This window comes from Neovison vison, chromosome 8 (genome assembly GCF_020171115.1).
Source record: "Neovison vison isolate M4711 chromosome 8, ASM_NN_V1, whole genome shotgun sequence".
NCBI lineage: Eukaryota > Metazoa > Chordata > Mammalia > Carnivora > Mustelidae > Neogale > Neogale vison.
Window position 1 is genome coordinate 56,811,092 of NC_058098.1, and position 18,215 is coordinate 56,829,306.

Here is an 18,215-nt window from a genome sequence, read left to right on the forward strand (position 1 = left end):
CTCTCTCACTCTTTCTGTCTTTGATAGGCTGCTTAGACATGGGGGCTGTGTAATGGAGGATATGTGAATCTGTCCTTCCTACTGTTGCCAATCCCAAATTTGACTGCCCCTTGCTCAAGAGGCCAGTACTCAAGAGATGAGTTTTGATTGGAAGGAATTTGAGTTTTATTTAGGAGGCTGGCCACCTGGGGAGAAGGTAGACTCTTGTCCAAAAGCCAACTCCAAGGTTTCTACCTCACCCAAGTGTTTTTTAAAAGGGTTTAGGGTAGTAAATCAGAGAAGGGTGTGTAGTGGCCTGTAGCATTTCTTGTGGAGACTTGATGATGCCAGCTCCAAACATTATCTCAGTGGGAGGGGTTGTTGCAAGGGGCTCTGGTTCTTGTGATGTTCAGGGGTACACTGTTCTTTCTGCAAAGGAGGCCAAGGTCTCCAGATCCACAAAGGAGGATTAGTAAGATCATTTATGTGACCTAAACAAAGAAAAACATTTTCCTAAAAACACGCTGGGCTAATCAGAAAGCTGAGGTAGCTTCAAACAGACCTCCTGTCCTCTGTGGGTGAGATAAAAATCTGATCCTTCACTCCTCAAAGGGCAGTAGTCTGCCAATATTAAACAGAGTAAATTTGTTCTGTTACAGATCAAGGGTCTTAATGCAGCAGGTAAGGAGTGCATTGTCCTAAAGCAACTCACCCTTTAAGACCAACTGGAGTGCTGTAATACTATCTTCCTCAGGGCATCTTTTTAAGTGTCTGTGTTCTACCTATATTCTATAACCCCTGACCTGAATCTTTGGTTCTGTGTGCAACATTGGTTCTGTTGTTCAAATCAATATGTGTGGTGGTGTGGAAGCAGATTGCTATACCATCATTTTGTCTAGTGGTTTAAGTTCAACATAAAGTGTACATGTTCCATAGTCAAATAATCATCTTTAATGTCATGTTGGACCATATTAAACAGTATTCATTTGGGCCACCTGGGTGGCTCAGTCTGTCAAGTGTCCAACTCTTGATTTCAGCTCAAGTCATGATCTCAGGGTCCTGAGATTGAGCCTTATGTGGGAGGGGAGGGTTTGCTTGGGATTCTCTTTTTCCTTCTCCTCTGCCCCTTCTCCCAACTCCTGCTTTCTCTCTAAAATAAATAAGTCCTTTTAAAAATAAACATTTAAAATTCTTATGGAACTGTATGAATGAGTTATTTAGTGCCTAGTACTCACATTTAAGTTACTACTCCATCCATGCATTTATTTAAGGTTATATAGGCTAATTTTTTTTAACTTTTGCCATTTTGATTTACATTTTAGAGAAATTCTGACTCAATTTTAAAGAATTATTTTTTATTCCAAACCATCTGATGAAATATAACACCTGTAATTTGGTTACAAGTTCTGAAAATTGGCACCAATATGTGTTGTTCAAAGTCAACTACTTAAGTAATCACAAATACTCAGTTTTTTCATGTATTTAATTATTATAATTTGAATTGATAGTTTTCCCAGTTGGTAACAGTGGTAATTAAACCAAAATGTAATTCACTTTGTTGGTGTCCATGAGAGATGTTATATGAATGAATTGAATATACATCCATTCTTTAAAGATATTGCTATATACACAAGATGTTGTTCTTCCAGATTTCCAATGAATAAGAAATGTAATTATATTTATAATGCACATAAATATAATAATAGTCAATAAGTGAGTTTGTCTAGCTAAATCCAAAAACATATTTTAATGGTTTCTAAACATTTTCCATTAAAAGTAACCATGTATCATGGTGGTTCTTAAATAAATTTTTAAGCCCAATTGATAATTATTAAATTATATTTTTGTGATTGCATCTTATAAAACTTTGTGGGGATTTTATGAGAAATTCAGTTGTCCAATAGAATAGCTTCAAAACTGTGAGATTAACTGTTTTTAGAACTGACTATCAGTCGTATGATAAATACTACTGGGGTAGGAATGCAATTTAGACTGAAAACAGAAATACTAATTCTCCCCACACCTATAATTTTCTACTCAAAGGTCATTGAATTAGTACACATGTTAGAAGACAGATACAGATATAGGTAGATAGCCAGAACTTGAAGAGAACTGAAAATGTTGGTGAATAGCAGTAAAATCAATGACTCAATACACAAATCCAATTCAATGAATAGTCTGAATTGTGTAACAAATGATCACATTTAAAGTTCTCATGAATGCATGGACAGTATTTGGGGGGGAAAAATCTATATACCACTTAGGGATCTCTGTTGTTTTCTTGGACTAAGTGTGTGTGTGTGTGTGTGTGTGTGTGTGTTTTCTGGATACCTTTATTTTTTAAAACAAGTTATAAAACTAAGTCCAAATTTGATTAAGTTATTCTACTATTCTCAATTCAATATGTATTCAAATTGTAACACACATTAAGATAATTCTAGATTATAACAATATCTGCTGTTATATGGTCATAAAGTTTTGTCTGTTTTTTTAAGAAATTTATTTTAGAGCAAGAGAAAGAGAGAGAGAAAGCATGAGGAGGAGGAGGGTCAGAGGGAGAAGCATACACCCTGCTGAGCAGGGAGCCCGATGTGGGGCTATCCTGGAACTCCACGATCATCACATGAGCCAAAGGTGGTCAGTCACTTAACTAGCTGAGCCACCCAGGCACCCCTGTTTCATTATATTTATAATGTATGAAAATGTAAGGCAAATATTCTATAATATTTATCATGTAAATGTATTTGGTTCTTAAAGACTTTCGGTTGTAACTTGGCAATCATTATATTTGTCTCTTTTATCAGCTTTATTTCAGTGACAACAGCTTTTTCACTCTTAGGAATCCCAATACTGGATAGAATGCTTGATTTCCACACCATTATCTGCTTTGTTTTCTCAATATAAGTGACAAATCCACCCTTTCAGCTCTTCTCATTTATTGTTTTTTTTTTTCCCAATAGACTATTGTTAGAGCAATTTTACATTGACAGCCGAGTGGAGCTGAAAGTACAGAGATATTCTGTAAACTTGTTGTCCTCACTTTTACAAAGCCTCTCCTGTTATCAGAATGCTATGCCAAAGTGCTTTGATAGAACCGATGAACGTACACGGATACATCATTGTATCCAAGGTCTATAGTTTATCATAGAATTCACTCTTGGTGTTAAACCTTCTATGTATTTGGACAGATGTATAATGACAAGTATTCACCATTACAAATTCTGACAGAGTGGTTTCACTGCCTTAAAACTGCTTCATGCTTGACCTAGTCATCCTTCCTCCTCCCCAATACCAGGCAACCACAGATTTGTTGTTTTCTGTCTTCAAAGTTTTGCCTTTTACAAAATGGCATATACTGATAGCCCTATAGTATATAGCATTTTTGGATTGGCCTTTCACTTAGTCATTTGTATTTAAATTTCCTTGATGTCTTGTCATCTCTCACTAGCTCACCTTTTTTTAGTACTGAATAATACTCTACTGTCAGGATGTGCCCCAGTTTATCAATAAACTGATTTACTGAAAGACATCTGGGATGCTTCCAAGTTTGGGCACTAAAGAATAAAGCTGCTAAAAACCTCCCTCTCCAGGTTATTGTGTAGACATAAATGTCTGGTATTTTGTATTGTAATAAACGACCCACATTTCTTCTAAGGTGGCTGCATCATTGTGCATTTTCGCCAGCAACAAATGAAAGTTCCTATTGCTTCACAACATCCTTGTACTTGGTGTTGTCAGCGCTCTAGATTTTGGCCACTCTAACAGGTATGAGGTGGTATCTCACTGTTGTTTTAATTTGCATTTCCCTGATGACATAAGATGTGGAGCATCTTTTGATGTGCTTATTTGCCATCTGTTTTTTTCTTTGGTCGAGCATGTGTTAAGGTCATTTTGGCTCATTTTCTGATGAGGTTTTCTTACCATTGGGTTTTAAGGCTTCTTGTATGTTAAATGTTATAACTGGATAACAATCCTGTATCAGATGTGTCTTTTGCAAGAATTTTTCTCATTCTTGGGCATGTCTTGTCATTGTTTTCATACTCTCTTTCATGGAATAGGCATTTTTAAAATTTAATGAAGTCCAATTTATCCATTATTCTTTCATGGCTCGAGCCTTTGGTGGTGTACCCCAAAAAATCCTCATAGTACCCAAGACCATCCAGGTTTTTTCCTTTGTTGACTTCTAGGAGCTTTACAGTTTTGTGTTTTGTGTCTTCTTCAATTTCTTTCACTACTGTCTTCCAGTTTTCAGTGTTCAGTTCGTTCACCTCCTTGGTTAAATTTATTTCTAGATATTTTCTTTTTGCTGCAACTGCAAATGGGATTATTTTCATAATTTCTCTAATAGTTCAAGTGTCTAGAAACCCAACAGATTTTGGTATATTAATTATTTATCCTGAAACTTTATTGAATTCATATATGAGCTCTAAAAGTTTTTTGTTGGTGCCTTTAGGGTTTTTTATATATGTTCTCTCCAAATAGACAAGCTTTATATTTCTTCCTTTCTGATTTGCTAGTTATTCCAGCTAGAGTTGCCAATACTATGTTGAATGAAAGTGAGAAAGTTTAGAGGAACTGCTTTCAGCTTTTGACCTTCCTGTATAATATTTGCTCTGGGTTTGTGATATACTGCCTTTATTATGTTGAGGTATATTCTGTTTAAATTCACTTTGTTGAGCGTTTTTATCATAAATGGATGTTGAACTTTTGAAATGGTTTTAGTGCATTTGCTGACATGAACATAAGATTTTAACCTTTCATTTTGTTAATGTGGTATTTCACATTGATTTGCTGATGTTGAAACATTTTTGCATCCAGGAATAAATCCTACTTTTTCATATTGTATGTCTTTAAAGTATTTTGTTGAGGATCCGTGTTTGTCTTTGCATCCGTGTTCATCAGGATTATTGGCCTGTAAGTTTCTTCTCCTGTCCTGTCCCTTCCTGGTCTTAATTAAGCAATTTATGATTCCATGTTCTCTCCTTTTTTTTAGCATATTGTCAAAAGCATTTGCATTGTTTAAAATTTTTTAGTGGTTGCTTAGAGTTTGCAATATAGGTCTGTGCCTAATCCAGATCCATTTTTAAATAATACTGTAACATTTGACAGGTAATAAAAGATTCTTATAATTATAAGTAATCACAGTCCCTCCCTATCATTCCTTGTATTGTTGTTGTCATTCATTTCACTTATGCATAAGCAAACCTAAGAACATATGAGAATGTGTATTTGTGTGTGTGTGCAAGCATACAACTATCTTTGAAGATAAGTTTTTTTGATAATATCCAATGTATAGATTTTTTTCATTTATGAATTATGCTTTTGGCATAATTAGAAAGGCTTTCTTCTAGAAGTTTTATTTCAATTTTATATCAAGCCTATTATCCACCATAAGTTTATATTTCTATATGATGTGGGGTAGAAGATTTTGGGGGTGGTGCAGTAGGGATATAAAATTCTTCCAACACATGTATGTTAATTTCTACAAACTGGTTAAGATTTTCATTGGAATTTTACTGAATCTTTTGATAAATTTTTGGACAATGGGTACCTTAACAAGATTGAGTCTTCTAAATCATAAATAATTTAACTTTCCACATTTATCTTCATTTCCTTGGCAATTTTGAAGTGTTCAGTGAATAGGTCTTTCACAGTTTTTGTTGGGTATACCCCACTATATTTCACAATTTTATACAGTTTTAAAAGGTATCTTAAAATATCTTAAAATTTCCAGTGCTTTTAGGAAGAAATATAGTGATTTCAGTTGTCACTGAAATAAAGCTGATAAAAGAGACAAATATAATGATTGCCAAGTTACAAAATCATAATTTGTAATATGCATTGTTGCTTAAGTTATTAACTTCTAGCAGTGATTTTATAGATTCATCAGATTTTCTACATAGATCTTATTATCTGTGAATAAAGACATTTTTATTTCTTCCTTTTCCATGTGGATGCTTTTTAATTCTTATCCTTTTACATCAATGCCTAGACCTTCTATGTAATGTTAAATAAAAGTAATGAGAGCAGACACCTTCTTTTTCCTGACTCTTTTAGGGAGAGCACACATTTTCTTTGTCATTAAGAATGTTATTAGCTTAGGGGCACCTGGGTGGCTCAGTGGGTTAAGCCGCTGCCTTTGGCTCAGGTCATGATCTCAGGGTCCTGGGATGGAGCCCCTCATCGGGCTCTCTGCTCAGCAGGGAGCCCGCTTCCTCCTCACTCTCTGCCTGCCTCTCTGCCTGCTTGTGATCTCTGTCAAATAAATAAATAAAATCTTTAAAAAAAAAAAAAGAAGTTTGTTGGGAAGAATGTTATTAGCTTAAAAGAAATGTTATTAGCTTAAAAGAAATGTTATTAGCTGTTGGTTTTCATAGATGCTCTTAATCATGTTGAGGAAGTTCCCTAGTTTAATGAGATTCTAGTTTAATGAGAAAAATGTATTTTGGATTCTGTCACATATTTGTTATTTGTCAATTGAGGTAACAGGTTTTTCTTTTTTTTTTAGTTTATTAATATTATGAATTACATTCCTCAATATTAGAAAGTTAAACCAACTTTGCAGACTTGGGATACACCCCAGGTCATCATGATGTATTATTTTTTTAGCATACTGTTGAATTAGCTGTGCTAATTTCCATTTAGAAATTTTGCATCTATATTTTTGAAGAATATTTATATATTTTATATTTTTACATTATATTTTATATTTTACCTTTTTCTGAAGAAGTTTCCATTGATATGGCATTATTTCTTATTTTAATGTTCAGTATAATTCCTCAGTGAAGCTTTTTGGTTCCAGGGTTTAAATTTTTTTTTTTTAAGATTTTATTTATTTATTTGACAGACAGAGACCACAAGTAGGCAGGGAGGCAAGCAGAGAGAGAGGAGGAAGCAGGCTCCCTGCTGAGCAGAGAGCCCCCAGGGTTTAATTTGTTAACAGTTTTAAAACTACAAATTTACTTTTTTAAGTAGGAGTAAGGCTTTTCAAGTTATTTATTTCTTTTTGAAAGAACTTTGATAGTTTGTATTTTTCAAAGATATTGTCTCTTTCAGTTTATTCATTTCTTCCTGAATATATTTCGACACTCTGTCTTTCGTGAATTATGTCTGTGTCAGTGAACTTCTTGACAAATTGGCATGAAGTTGTTTATAACAGTCTGGTTTTCCTTGAAATACAGATTCTGTAGAGTAGCAGATAGATTTTGTAGTGCAACATCATCTCTTTTATTGTGATATTGGTTAATTTGTGACTTCTCTTTTTATCCTGAACAATTGGTCTAGAGTTTTATCAGTTTTATTAATCTTCTCAAAGAACTAGGTTTTGTGTTACTAGTTAAACATTTTTGCATCAAGTGCAAAAATATTTAAGATTTTTACATTTTTTTTAAATTAGCCAATGTATACTTATCAAATCACCTTCTTTAGTCCTGTCAATATGTTTTGCTCTGAAACCTACTTTTCTGTTACCAGCTTTGGTTTGACTATTGTTAACATAGTATGTTTTATTACCCTTTTAGTTTTCCCATTTTGTTTCTTTTCGTTTGCAGTAGGTCTATTGTTGGCAGTATAGGATTCTCATGTTTTATCCAATCCAGGCATTTATTCCCTTTAGTGCTGGCGTTTAGACCATTTCCATGTAATGTCATTACTACTAAGGTTAAGTATAACATAAAATTTTCTCTGTATTTTCTACTGGTGCCATCTGTTCTTTGCTACCTTTCTCCCTTTTTCCCTTTGAATTCAGATCTAGAACATATTTTTAAGTAATCTACTTCATCAGTTTTGTTGTTATATTGACAGCAGTTTTTTGTTGTTGAAATTTCAGGGTTACTTTAAGGCTTAGAGTAAAAATATTTAATGGCATAATCTTTTTAAAAACAATATTTCATTGATTTACTTGAGAGTGAGAGCACATAGGGAGAGGGAGAAGCAGACTCTTCACAGAGTGGGGAGACTGCCACGGGATTCAATCCCAGGACCCTGAGATCATGACCTAAGCTGAAGGCTGGCCCTAATATAACATAATCTAACTTAAGTGAAATAAAATCAATTTACAAACAGTATAAAAATAGTACAAAATATACTTAGGTAACTCCCTTCCCAAATTTTGTTTTTGTTAAGTCATTGCCACATATCATAAATATCAGATTATATCACTGTTGTTTTTTAAAAGTCAATGGTTTAACAAATTTTAAATGGTACCAAAAATGTCCTATTAACCCATGCACTTACCCTGTCTAGTATTCTTCATTCCTTTGTGTGGATTCATATCAGTTATCATTTTTCTTCTGTATTAAAAACTACTTTAAAAAAAAAGATTTATTTATTTATTTATTTGACAAACAGAGATCACAAGTAGGCAGAAAGGCAGGCAGAGAGAGAGAGAGAGGAGGAAACAGGCCCCCTGCTGAGCAGAGAGCCTGATGCAGGACTCGATCCCAGGACCCTGAGATCATGACCTGAGCTGAAAGCAGCGGTTTTCACAGAAAAAAATCTGAGAAAAACTACTTCATGATGCCGAGGAATAAATGAAGAGACAACACTATGATACCCTCCAAAACCCTCATCATGAAGCCCAAGTCTCAGGGAAGCCCTTAGCCAGACCTTATTTTCCATGGTGGAAAGGAATTACATGACACCGTAACTTTTCCAGCTTCCTACTTGAAAAAGAGAAGGAAAAACTAATTCACAACAGACAGAAGTAATTCTGTCTAAAGACAGAACTTCAAAAACAAAACAAAACAAAAACAAAAAGTTTGGGAATGCTGAAAGTAAAACAGATGAGGAGACAAAAAAGATAAAAGTTGCATGCCTAGAAAAGAACCAAAAAACAAGAAAGGCAAACCCCAGAGAGAGGGGAGAACTATAAAACTGAGATTTATTCCAAAGAATGTGGCTTGCTTTCCTTCTCTCACATCTATCCATCATCCCAATAAACCTCAAGTGTATTAACTAACAGTGAACTGTAGTTGAAAGAGGTCCCAAGATATATAGTCTTTCTGAGGAACAGGGCAAAGAGAAGCCCTAAATCCAAGAGAGGTAAAAAATACAAACAGTAGGGGCACCTGGGTGGCTCAGTGGGTTAAGCCTCTGCCTTCGGCCCAGGTCATGATCCCAGGGTCCTGGGATCAAGCCCCGAGTCTGGCTCTCTGCTCAGCAGGGAGCCTGTTTCCCTTCCTCTCTCTCTACCTGCCTCTCTGCCTACTTGTGATCTCTGTCTGTCAAATAAAAAAAAAAAATCTTAAAAAAATACAAACAGTAGAGGTATTTGAAACCTATCACTAAAGAAAGCTGAAATTCTAGTCAAATTAGTATAACTTCTCACATGACAATATAGATAACACCTAGGGCACATACAGTGTTCAAATTTGAACAAAAAAACCTAAAGAAACAAAACCATCCTCAGAAACAAATTCAGATGTGACACAAATGTAGGAATTATCAGACAAGTGTTTTACAGTACTCTGTCACCAGAGATAACAACAATGCAAGAGAATCAAAAGCACATGCAAGAAATCAAGAAGTAAGTAACCGAAATGAAGAATGCCTTTGATCTGCTCACCAAATTTAACACTCCAAGGGAAGAGTCAGTGAACTTCAAGAGAATCAATGGAAACTTTTCAAACTGAAATGAGAATATGAAAAGAAAATGAAAAAAGACATCAGAACGTCTAAAAACTGATGAACAGTACCAAAAGTTTCAATGTAGGCATAATTGGAAAAATGAAAAAAGAGAATGCAGCAGAATATTCAAATCATAATAGAAAACTTTCACATTACTTACAGACAAATCACAGATTAAGGAATTTCAAAGATCATCAACAACCACTTGTCAGTAGGGGAAGGAAAATTAAACAACAAAATACTCCATGCCTTTTAGAGTCAGTAAAAATTTAAAAAACAAAAACAAAAACAACAACAACAAAATACATCCTAAGAGTAACAATTTTGTCAAGGACTTGGAAAAATGGTTATTTCCATCATTGGCAGGAATGGAAATGGTGCATCCACTCTGGAAGACTCACTGACAGTTTCTTAAAAAGCTAAACAGAGGTTTATCTTTGAGCTAGCAATGACATTGTTAGTATTTGTTCACCTCTTTTGAAAACTAATGTCCACACATCCATGGGAAAGTTTACAACAGCACTATTTATAATTGCCCCAAACTGGAAGAACTTGAGATGTCCTTCAATATGTGTGAGGATACATAGTGAAATATACCTACTATTTAGTATTCAGGTATAACAGGTCATGAGCTATTGAGTGAATGTTAACTGCATATTGCTAACTGAAAGTTGTCAGCCTGAACAGGTTACATATTGAAGTATTAAATTTACATGATGCTCAGAAAAAATAAGAACTATAGGAGAGAAAACAAAAAGTAATGACCGTGGATTCTAAGGGAGAGGAAAGTTCAATAGGTGAAACAGGTTTTGGGGGGGATAACCAATTCTGTGTGATAACAGTACTGATGAATACATTAGACCATGAACTTGTCAAAATCATTACAACTTCATAGCACAGAGTGAAACTTAATGCAAAAAAAAAAGTGTTTAAATCCATGAGGAGGTTAGGGGTTCCAAAGATTTAAAGCAAACTAGAAGAAAAGAATCTAATTGTATCAAAATGCAGGACATAACCTCGCTAAAAGAGAAAAGTACAAGGTAGTCATCTAAAGAACTTTGGAAATGAATAAAGAGTTTAAGACTATAGATAATAAAAGCTGTATAAAAGGTTGATATCCAGGATCTATAAAGAACTTTTCAAACTCAACACACACAAAACAGATAATCATATCAAAAAATGGGCAGAAGATATGGACACTTCTCCAATGAAGACATACAAATGGCTATCAGACACATGAAAAAATCATCATCATCACTAGCCATTAGGGAGATTCAAATTAAAACCACATTGAGATACCACCTTACACCAGTTAGAATGGCCAAAATTATCAGGACAGGAAACATTGTGTGTTGGGGAGGATGTGGAGAAAGGGTGGGAATGTTGGTGGGAATGCAAGTTGGTGCAGCCATTTTGGAAAACAGTGTGGAGATTCCTCAAGAAATTAAATATAGAGCTTCCCTATGACCCTGCAATTACACTACTGGGTATTTACCCCAAAGATACAGATGTAGTGAAAAGAAGGGCCATCTGTACCCCAATGTTTATAGCCACAATGGCCACGGTTGCCAAACTGTGGGAAGAACCAAGATGCCCTTCAACGAACGAATGGATAAGGAAGATGTTGTCCATATACACTATGGAGTATTATGCCTCCATCAGAAAGGATGAATACCCAACTTCTGTAGCAACATGGATGGGACTGGAAGAGATTATGCTGAGTGAAATATGCAGAGAGAGTCGATTATCATATGGTTTCACTTATTTGTGGAGCAAAACAAACAACATGGAGGACATGGGGAGATGGAGAGGAGAAGGGAGTTGAGGGAAATTGGAAGGGGAGGTGAACCATGAGAGACTATGGACTCTGAAAAACAATCTGAGGGTTTTGAAGGGGCGGGGGTGGGAGGTTGTGGGAGCCAGGTGGTGGGTATTAAGGAGGGCATGTATTGCATGGAGCACTGGGTGTGGTGCAAAAACAATGAAAACTGTTACGCTGAAAAGAAATTAAAAAAAAAAAACATTAAAAAAAGAAATAAAGTGATACACAAAGTCTCAAAAAAAAAAAAGCTGTATAAAAACCTGCATTACTTTCTGGAATTGTATTTGACCCCTCTACCCCAGAGTGATTATTATCCTCTGGGCCACTACTGTTCTTTAAATATTCTTCAAAAATACAGTTATAAGGCTATAATACATATGCTATAATTAATTATTTACATGATTCCTCTTAATTCAGATAGGGTTATAAATCTTATGGGTTTTTTTCCTTCAATTTATTTATTTTCAGAAAAACATTATTCATTATTTTTTCACCACACCCAGTGCTCCATGCAAGCCGTGCCCTCTATAATACCCACCACCTGGTACCCCAACCTCCCACCCCCCCGCCACTTCACACCCCTCAGATTGTTTCAAGAAAGCAATGAAACTAAAAGCTAGACCTTGGAGAATGAATTGAACTGTGTTAGGCAAATGTGGGTGGAAAGAAGAGGAAAAAACACTAACTCTGCGACTGGAATGGCTGGGTTCAAATCCTGACTCTAGCTTGACACATATTGAGTGGCCATCAATTAAGTACTCAGTACTCTGTGCCTCGGTTTTCTCATTTCTACAAAATGGAAATAACAGTATTTACTTCAAAGAGTTGCTTGGGGATTAAAATGACTGATCTGCATGTAGTGCTTAGAAAGCTATTTTTATAAAGATATAGGAAATGTAAAAAAAAAAAAAAAACCCTGCATTAGTTGGTAAAGCTGTTTCTTATCGAGTACTGATTAACAATTATGAAACCAGTATACTTACAGACTAGAATTGAACTATTATGTAAATGGATGAAAGATGGTGGCACTCAGGTTCTCATTGTTGGAGTGGGGGATAAGCAAAGGGGAAAAGGGCTAGAATGAAATTTGTGCATTAGAGTGGAAGGTGTGAGGGTGAACTTGTGCTTAGCTTAAAAAAGACACCAATGGATAAATAATTACAGGAGTGATATCCTCATAATGGTGGAGTAAGTGTTTTACACTATCTTTTCCCTATAGAACACCGATAGAGACAACCACTTACGGATAAGGAAGACTTTCTGGAAATCCAGGCATCCATTGGGGAAGTTTCAGCACATGGGTAGAAGCAAAAAAAATACAATATGGAGGCATGGAAACCAGTAATGTTTCATTTTACCCACATCATCCATTTCCTGAACCAGCACAGCTCAGTGTTAAGAGAAACTTTTTCAGTCCATGATTTCTTCCAAGGGGGAGAGTCAGAGTGTGTGAATAGTACACAGCTTCTCCATCAGGGCAAAACATGGCCTAAGAGTCTCATTTCTCTTTTGCCCTATCCAGGATTTTGCCATATCCAGGGATTTTGGCACTCCCAGCAGCAGCAAGAGTTTCACAGAGGGCTGGTTCACGAAGCTAGACCAAATCTGTAGGCCTGGAAGAGTACCACGATCTTGAGCATGCCCACCATTCTAGGGCAAGCAAAATGAAGACGGTCCACAACAGGTCTGGCTTTATGGTATTGAGAGAGCATTATTAGAGGATTGAGAGAAGATACATGACCTTTAAGAATTCTGTCACACGGGGCACCTGGGTGGCTCAGTGGGTTAAGCCGCTGCCTTCGGCTCAGGTCATGATCTCAGGGTTCTGGGATCGAGTCCCACATCGGGCTCTCTGCTCAGCAGGGAGCCTGCTTCCTCCTCTCTCTCTCTGCCTGCCTCTATGCCTACTTGTGATCTCTCTCTGTCAAATAAATAAATAAAATCTTTAAAAAAAAAAAAAAGAATTCTGTCACACAAGGTAGCAAAAAGTATTCAGCAGGTGTATCTATGAGAAAAGCCTGGGAAAGCCTCAGAATCTCTTGCAGGGCTGGCAAGGTATTTCTTTCAGCTACTTAGTGAAGACTGCAGGGGGTGACTGCTTCTTCAGGTGTGAAGTCAGCAATGTAAGACTTCAAGGAACATGCCAAAAAAAAAAAGAACAACAAAAATAGGATAGCACCAGAAGAACACAGTAATTTTCCAGGAATCAACCACAAAGAAAAGATCAATGATTTACCTGATAAAGAATTCAAAATAGCAGTTGTAGGAAATCTCAAAGAGCTATAAGGATTTTTTCTTAGTTTTTGTACCTAATTTACATAACTTCCAATAATTAAAACCTGCATGTTGATTTATGGTAGAAAAATGTGTAAAATCATTGTCAGTATAAATGCTTATACTTGTCCAGCTTCACAAATGAGGTTTCCCTTTTCTTGGAGCTTTAAATGTAGTTTAATCATGTGCAGTGTGATCACAATTTTTTTTTTTTTTGGTCTTGGATTACTGAATATTAGGCAAGCATTCTTTGTTTTAAGAAAATTTTCATTTGAAGCTAAACATATGGCAAATCTTTGTAAAACTCCTCTGCAACTGAGCCAGGCAGCATTATCAAAGAACACAGGATCATTAAATTTGTTGTCTTCTAAACTTAGTGAAGAGTCCTAGAATTTGCGTATATATATACTACAAGATGTTAACAACTGTTTCCATATTTTTAGCACATTCACCTTCAGAAAACTTTGTACAGATATTTTCCACATGTACAGTGAGAGTTTCTTGTTTGATAATGCCCATAAATTTGAATTTTTGACCCCTAAAAATAATAAAGATAACAGTGAAATCAAGAAAAAAATACACCAACAATATACAAAGTTTAACAGAAATAATTTTAGAAGAACCAAACAAATTCTGGAGCCAAAGTATACAGTGAATGAAATGAAAAATGCAATTAAAAACATCAAAAGCACACTGCTCAAGCAGAAAAAAAGATTCTGTGAAGTAGCACACATCATCTTTGTAATTATTCAAAGGAAAAACAAAGAAAAAAAGAGTGAAGAAAGCCAACATGAACCATGGAATATCGTGAAGATAAGTTGGCATCTCAGAAGGAAAATAGAGGAAGAAAGGAACAGAACCCTTAAAGATTCAATGGCTGGGGGCTTCTCAAATATGGGGAGGGATCCTAACACCTAAATTCATCCCCAGGGGCAGCTGGGTGGCTCAGTGGGTTAAAGGCTCTGCCTTCAGCTCAAGTCATGATCCCAGGGTTCTGGGATTCAGCCTCACATCAGGCTATCTGCTTCATGGGGAGCCTGCTTCCTCCTCTCTCTCTCTGCCTGTCTCTTGTGATCTCTGTCAAATAAAATCTTTAAAAAAGTGTCATCCCTCACAAACCATAAGAGACTCTTAATCTCACAAAACAAGCTGAGAGTTGCCGGGGGCAGGAGGGTAAGGAGAGGGTGGTAGGGTTATAGACATTGGGGAGGATATGTGCTATGGTGAGTGCTGTGAAGTGTATAAACCTGGAGATTCACAGACCTGTACCCCTGGGGCTAATAATATATGTTTATTAAAAAAAATTAAAAAATTTTTTTAAAATGTCATCCCCAAATTTCCAACTAAAATGATTGTAATAATGTAAATTGTAATAAATTGATTGTAATAATGTAAATTGATTGTAAATAATGTAAATTGTAATAAAATGATTGTAATAATGTAAACATTATTGTACATTTTTGTCTGAAATCAAAGACAGAATATTTTAAGCAGCAAGAGCAGTAAGAGGAAATTCTTTCATAGAAGGGAATCCCCATAAGGCTATCATTGGATTTCCTGGAAGAAACTTTGCAGGTTAAGAGTGGAATGATATAGTCAAAGGGCTGGGACTGGGGGGTGGGGGGAGACCTTGCCACCCAAAGTACTTGACCCTGCAAAGTTGTCCTTCAGAAGTGGAGGTAAGGTAAAGACATTCCTAAACAAAAGTTGAGGGAGATAATCACCATGTTACCTGCCTTACAAAAAAGGATGAAAAGAATTTGTCGAGCTAAAATGAAAGGACATTAATTAGAAATATGAAAATATATGAAAGTATAAAAACACACTGGTAAAATTAAGTATACAATCAACTCAGAATACTCTAATGATGCAGTGTGTTAATTTGTGGTGTGTCAGTGAACCCTAGTGTAAGGGTTAAAGGAAAAAAGTACTACAGATGTCTAAACTACAGTAATTTTAATGGTTATACAGTACAAATAAGTAAGTTACAAAGTTGTAACATTAAACACATAAAGGAAGAGTAAATGATTAGAGTTTTTAAATGTAATTGAAGGTGTTAGCCTAACATAAGCCATTTTAAGTATGATTTATGTTTACCACAAACCTAAAACTTGGAGTAAGTTGAAAAAAAAAATTAGGAGAAGTGAATCAAAGCATAGCACTATGGAAAATCCTAAATTCACATAGGAGGATAAGAATGGAAGAAAGGAACAAGAGAATGCCACAACCCTACCTACAAGTCCTTACTTACCATTAACTCTTTAATTATAAAAGGATTAAATGCTCCAACATCAGAAGATGACCAAACCATGTGCTGCCTAAAAGAAACTCATTTCAGCTTGAGGAGACATAGAGGCTCAAAGTGAAGTTATGGAGAAAGATATTCCATGCACATGGAAACCTAAAGAGAGCAGGAATACTTAAGGACATACTTAAGGAAAAAAAAATAGACTTTAAGTCAAAACCTGTAACAAGAAAAAAAAAAAAAAAACCTAATGAGATAAGGAAGGCCATATTATAAATGGATCATCCATCAAGGATATATACCAATCATAAATATACATGAACAAAACATCAGAATACCTAAATATATTAAGAAAATACTAATAGATATCAAAAGAGAAAGAGAACAATAAAAACATGCTAGAGGACTTGATCACCCTACTTTCAACAATGGATAGATTATCCTAAAAAACTCATAAGGAAATTTGTCAGCACTTTGTTTTAGAATAAACGGTCCTAACATATTTAGAGGATATTTCTACCAACAGCAGCAGGATAAAGATTCTCAAGTGAACAGGGAACATTATTCAAGTTAATGCATACAAATTATGTTTTGTTTTCTTTTCTTTCTTTCTTTTTTTAAATTTCTTTTCAGCATAACAGTATTCATTGTTTTTGCACCACACCCAGTGTTCCATGCAATACGTGCCCTCTATAATACCCACCACCTGGTTCTCCCAACCTCCCACCCCCCACCCCTTCAAAACCCTCAGATTGTTTTTCAGAGTCCATAGTCTCTCATGGTTCACCTCCCCTTCCAATTTCCCTCAACTCCCTTCTCTCCATCTCCCCTTGTCCTCCATGCTATTTGTTATGCTCCACAAATAAGTGAAACCATATGATAATTGACTCTCTCTGCTTGACTTATTTCACTCAGCATAATCTCTTCCAGTCCCATCCATGATGATACAAAAGTTGGGTATTCATCTTTTCTGATGGAGGCATAATACTCCATAGTATATATGGACCACATCTTCCTTATCCATTCGTCCGTTGAAGGGCATCTTAGCTCTTCCCACAGTTTGGCAACCATGGCCATTGCTGCTATAAACATTGGGGTACAGATGGCCCTTCTTTTCACTACATCTGTATCTTTGGGGCAAATACCCAGTAGTGCAATTGCAGGGTCAGAGGGAAGCTCTATATTTAATTTCTTGAGGAATCTCCACACTGTTCTCCAAATGGCTTCACCAACTTGCATTCCCACCAACAGTGTAATAGGGTTCCCCTTTCTCCACATCCTCTCCAAGACATGTTGCTTCCTGTATTGCTAATTTTGGTCCTGCTAACTGCTATAAGGTGGTATCTCAATGTGATTTTAATTTGAATCTCCCTAATGGCTAGTGATTTCATGTGTCTGATAGCCATTTGTATGTCTTCATTGGAGAAGTGTCTGTTCATATCTTCTGCCCATTTTTTGATATGATTATCTGTTTTGTGTTGTGTTGAGTTTTAGGAGTTCTTTATAGATCCTGGATATCAACCTTTGTCTGTACTGTCATTTGCAAATATCTTCTCCCATTCCGTGGGTTGCCTCTTTGTTTTGTTGACTGTTTCCTTTGCTGTACAGAAGCTTTTGATCTTGATGAAGTCCCAAAAGTTCACCTTCGCTTTTGTTTCCTTTGCCTTTGGAGACGTATTTTGAAAGAAGTTGCTGTGGCTGATAGCGAAGAGGTTACTGCCTAGACCACAATGACATGAAACTAGAAATCAATAGCTGGAGGAAAGCTGAAAAATTTGCAAGTGTGTAGAAATGAAACACACTCCTAAAGAACCAGTGAGTCAATGAAAAAAATGAAAAGACTAGTTAAAAACTATCTTGAGACAAAAGAAATCAAAACAAACCATAACTTATAGGTGGTAGAAAAAGCAATTCTATGAGGGAAATTGATGAAGATCTCAAACAAACAACCTAACTGTACATTTAAAGGAGCCAGAAAAAGAACAAGGGAAGCCCAAAGTTAGTAAAAGGAATATAACAAGGTCAGAGCAGAAATAAATCCAGAACAACAACATAGAGCTGGTTTCATGAAAGATGAAATTGACAAACATTTAGGCAGGCTTAAAAAAAAGAAGGAAAAATAAAACTCAGAAATAAAAATGGTGATATTATGGTTGATAGACTACTAATACAAAAGGTCCCAAGAGATACCATAAGCAATTACAGGGTAACAAATACAGAACCTATTAGGATTCAATCATCAAGAAATAAAAAATCTGAACAGACCTG